The following is a 5,488-nucleotide window of genomic DNA, read 5'->3' on the forward strand; positions in this document are numbered from 1 at the left end:
ATTCTCTAAGCTTTGATCTCTTTCTTTCGAGTCACAGTTTGGATTCCAGAAAGTGTCTTTATATGCTTCTCCCAACAAAAGGTAAGTGTTAGTGTACATAAAACAATAAAGTAATAATACCATATATATTTTTTGTGTCAAGCTAGTATTATTTGTTCGGTTAAGGTATAGTTGGACTGGTCAGTTCATATCTTTATTGAATCCAAATTACCAAAAATTTGTCAATTTCAGTTCATTGTATCAGGGAAGTTAGTTCTCAAAATTTAGGGGAGACACTATAATTAATGGCCTACGAGCAAGAAAGAAACCAAAGATTGTGCTTGTAGAGTATCATATAGTAATTTAATCCTTAGAACTTATTTGGTAAAAGCTTGAATGTGATTTGACATTACATAATTTTAAAGGCACATCACAATAATCTGAAAACGACAAGAATTTCCTGCGTAAAAATAAATCCAAGTGTCTTGATTCTTTTTTGTATTAATCACCAACATAAAATTTTTGATTAAGAGTCTCAAATACCCTTATAGTATTAGAATTGGTAAGATACCCCTCGCTTACCTTTTGGCCTCAAAATACCCTTGGGGTTAACCGTTAGAGACCTATTTTTCCCTTTTGGCTAACAGACTACTTAGTCAATATATTTAATTATTTCATTTATTATATGGCATGTTGTAACTGGTTGGAAATTTAAGTAATTAAAACCTAATTAATTTGACCCAAACCACCCTATCCACCCGGATCCACCCGACCCATCTTTCAAAATACCCAAACCATCCAATTAAAACACCCATTACCCATTTCTTTAAACAAAACCCTAAATATTTCTCCCCAACTTCATCATTTCTTGGATCTGCAGCGATGTTCAAGTAAAAAGTAACGAAATCAATTTTCTACTCCGATAAAGTAAGAACTGAAGACTTACTTTTAATAATTTTCATAAATATTGTGTAATGATTGTTCGGTTAAATGTACTTTGTAAATAGTTAGCATTTAGTTTTATTCAATTTTTGATTGCATTTGGTCTATTTTACTATAGCGTTGTGAATTTTGTGTAGTGTTGACATTATACATTGTTTTCTTATGTTAGGGCCTTTTATTGCTTTTACATGTTTTATAGATTGTTTCTCGAGTTAGGTATGTGTGTGACTGGTATGTGTGTATGAATTCATTGTTCCCAATTTGTGCACTTTTTTGTTTATTTTAGTATTGTATTCTATGTGAAGTTGAAATAAATAATGTTAGTGGTCCCTATAACTTTACTACTTTTATCATCATATTAAATAATGTTAGTTTTCCTATAAGTTGTTTTGTTTATAGTTGACAATTCCTTTTAACTTTTTTTGTCTGCCATGTGAAAAATTTGAAGAATGACCAAAAAAGTGGATTTAGTATTTAACTATGGGGGGCAAGTGGTTCCTTTCTCCTCAAGTTGTATTTATGAAAAAATTGAATGAAACCTGGCATGGTTATGATGTGGATTTGCTGTCAAATATTGACATTTTCTCAGAGTTCATTCAGATATGTGGGTTTAGGGATGTAAAACAAATCTTAGTAATAGGACCAACTGGTAGGTATTATTTGCTTGAGGATGATTCAAGCATTAGGACTCTACAATCTGCTCTGTCTAGCCAGTTTAGTGTTCTTCAATTATTTGTTGTAGATGAGGGTGAAGCTACTGTTGTTATTCCTAATATTTGTGACATGAACAGGCCTTTCCTTGTTGTTCCAGTAGAGGTAGAAACGAATTGTGAATCAAATGATGAGGATGAGTATCAGGATAAACCTATTTCTAGTGATTACAATAGTGATGAGGTGGAAGTCTTTAGAAAGGAAAAAACAGAGAGAGCGATGACAAGCTAGACAAATTCTTAGAGTTTGAAAATGGTATGTGCTTTAAAGATAGTAAAGAAGCCAAATGAATTGTGATTTTTTACTCTATTGTTAGAAAGGTTAAAATTTAAAGTTGAAAAAAGTGACTCTACAAGATTGAGATATTTGTGTGATATTGGTTGTCCATTTGAGTGTTCGATATCTGAAGATAGGAAAAATCAGGGATTCAAAATTAAAACCTTGAACACCAAACACTCATGTGGTGAAAATGCTTTTAAGAATAGAAGATCCACTCAAGAAGCTTTAGCACGCTACTTCAAAAAAAAACTTCAGAAAAATCCAAAGTACAGTGTAAATGATATGAGACAAGATTTGGATGATAATTTTAATTTGAATGTTAGTTATTCCATGTGAAGAGGGTTAAAAGGCTTGTGTTAGAGAAATTGAAGGGTGCACATTAATGAATTCAATAAATTGGAGGGTTCTTCTCAAGAATTGAGGGACAACAACCCTGGTACTGATGTTATCATAATATATCTGGAGAGGCTTTGGAACAACGAAAAAAAAGATTCTTAATAATATATGTATGGGTTCAAGATTTAAAAAATATGTGTATGCAAGGGAATCTTATTGGTTTCAATGAGACAAGATTCAATGAAAAACTTCTATCCACTTGCTTGGGCAGTCGTGGACAGAGAGACACTTAGAACAAGGAAATGGTTTATTGAGCTGCTGAGAAATTCTCTAGACGTGGCAGATAGTGAAGGAGTAACATTCATGTATGATATGCATAAGGTAGTTGTTACTGATTTTAATAAGTTTATGATTTTCAGTTAAATTCTTATACAAATAATACTTTAACTTGTTATGATATTTATTGTTACAGGGGCTACTGAATGTTTAGTCAGGTGTTTCCTAAAGCACATCATAGATGGTGTTCAAGGCACATAGAAGCTAATTGGAGAAAAGGATTGGAAAAGTGTACAGATGAAGAAGTTATTGTGGTGGTGTGCCTGGAGCACCTATGAAGAATAATTTGATGATCAATTCAAAGTCATGGGTGTTGTGTCTAAATAAGCTGCAAAGGATTTGGTATCGTACCCTGCACAAAATTGGCACAGGGCTTATTTTGACACAGTCTGCAAAAATCACTCATGTGAGAATAATTTTACAAAGTCATTTAACAAATGGATTCTGGAAGCAAGGGCAAAACCTATAATCAAGATGTTAGAAAATATTGGAATCAAGGTGAGTTGTTATTGTTTATATTATCATCTTTTATATTACCTTTATCTAACTGTTAGGTTCTGCGTAGGTTATATTAATGTGGGACTCTACCAAAAAACCTCAAATTGCCAACAAATTTTACTAATAACTTAAGTTGGTTAGTATTCTACTAAAAATTACCAATATATTTCTAAACTGAATACTTTAAAACTTAAGAACGAAATTCTAACAGATTACAAACATAAATTGTCACGACCCAAAACGAACCGCGAGTGGCACCCACACTTATTTTACTAGGTGAGCGAACCAACAATCTAAACCCCAACGTTTACCAGTATATAAATTTTGAATAGTAAATAAAATGCGGAAGATCCAAAACTCATTAACGAAATCAATTAAATAAACTTCTAAAGTATAATACTTATCATCCCCAAAATCTGGAAGTCATCACATCAAGAACATCTACCCTCAAATTACTAAGTCTAAGAGTATTTAAGAACTAAAATAAGTAGAAAGATGGTCCATGTCCGAACTTCAAAGACATCAAGACGTGAAGAAGAGAATCCAGCCCGAGCTAGGAATAATAGCTCACCCTGAAATCTGATGTGCTGAAGACTGGCTAGAGTTGAGGACGAGTCGAAGTCAATGGTGCACTTGCTGCACTCCACAAAACAACAAGAAGAAAATAAAAGTAGGGGTCAGTACAAGGAACACGTACTGAGTAGGTATCATCGGCCAACTCAAAATAGAAAATAATATATACTGAATAATAATATAAAATCAACCACAATACTTAACAGGTGACAAGAAACAAGTACAAGAACCATTGACAACAACAACAAACACACCTATGAGGACTCAAGCCTCCACACCATACTCATTTGGGGAAAGGGTTCTTCGAATTTATGCATATTAACATAATTCAAGGTTACTTCTCTTTATCATTATCGTGTCGGAAAGTGACACTCCGATCCCATAATACTACCGTGTCGGAACGTGACACTCCGATCCAATATTACCGTGTCGGAACGTGACACTCCGATCCATTCTTACCGTGTCGGAACGTGACACTCCGATCCATTTATCTCATTAGTTTTATTTCGTCAAGCCTTCTTTATGTCAAGGCGTCATCTTAATAGAGAGGATTCAAGATTGGAGATTCCACAGTCTCACCATTCTAACCCACCACAATTACACAATCAAAACATACAAACACACAATTAAGCACATAGATGACTTTACAATACCACCCAATACATTACGATCGCTATTTAGAGTTTATCTACCACATAGAAATAAACCATAACCTACCTCCACCGAAGAATCGTGATCAAGCAAGCTACTTCCCCAATGCCTTTGCTGTCCTCTTCGTTCTCTCTCTCTCGCTCGTTCTCCCTTCTGTTCTTTTTTCCTTTTTCCTTCTCCAGATTCTTTTTCTTTTTACCCTAATTATCATATAATCCATTATGATAAAAGTAACCCACTATTTATTTCCCTATTATCTTCTTTAACCCCCAAGTAATAAATTATTAAACTTGCCCCACTAATTTCATAATTACAATCATGAATAGTCCGAAATACCCCTTTAAAACTTTTAGCGAAAGTCTTACCAAGTCGGGGTTACGCAACTTGTGACGGTCCGTCGTATCTACGACGGTCCGTGCTGCAGTTCCGTCGTGAAGTTCAGAGAGTCGATCTCAGTACCTAGATTCCCAGAGTTGAAGTGTTTTGGAACGAAGGCGCTCGACGGACCGTTGTGCCTATGACGGTTCGTCTTACCTGTCGTCGAGGGTAATGAAGAGAGCAGCAGAAGAAATTACTCGAGTATGGGATGACGGAGTCCATCACGGTCCGTCGTGGACATGACGGTCCGTCGCGTGATCCGTCGACCCAGTCAGTTTTTATCAAAATGATTCTACTACTCGAACAGACTAAACAGGTTGTTACAATAGATACCAATTTACCCATCGTTCGTCCTCGAACGATCACAAAAAGAAAAACAAGGGCGAGAAACAGTACCTGAATCTGTAAAAAGATGTGGATATCTTTCTTGAGTATCAGCCTCCTTCTCCCAAGTGGACTCTTCAACTGGCCGATTCTTCCACTGAACCTTGATGGATGCAATCTCCTTTGATCTCAACTTGCGGACTTCTCTATCTAAAATAGCAACAGGCTCCTCCTCATAAGACAAATTCTCATCAAGAAGAACTGAATCCCAACGAATAATGTAGTTTCCATCCCCATGTTATTTTTTCAGCATAGACACATGAAATACCGGGTGCACTCCTGAGAGTCCTGGAGGCAATGCCAGTTCATAAGCCACTTCCCCCACGCGCTTCAGAACTTCAAATGGACCAATATACCACGGACTAAGCTTACCTCGCTTACCAAACCGCATCACCCCTTTCATGGGTGAAACCTTCAGCAA

The 5,488-nt window shown here is 35.7% G+C and overlaps 1 pseudogene; it reads left to right on the forward strand.

Annotated features, from left to right (window-relative positions):
• Positions 1-3,020: 3,020 nt before the first annotated feature.
• The window catches only part of LOC107030918, a 14,925-nt pseudogene continuing 12,457 nt past the window's right edge, over positions 3,021-5,488 (forward strand).

The sequence above is a fragment of the Solanum pennellii genome, chromosome 9 (genome assembly GCF_001406875.1).
Source record: "Solanum pennellii chromosome 9, SPENNV200".
In the NCBI taxonomy this organism is placed as follows: Eukaryota; Viridiplantae; Streptophyta; class Magnoliopsida; order Solanales; family Solanaceae; genus Solanum; species Solanum pennellii.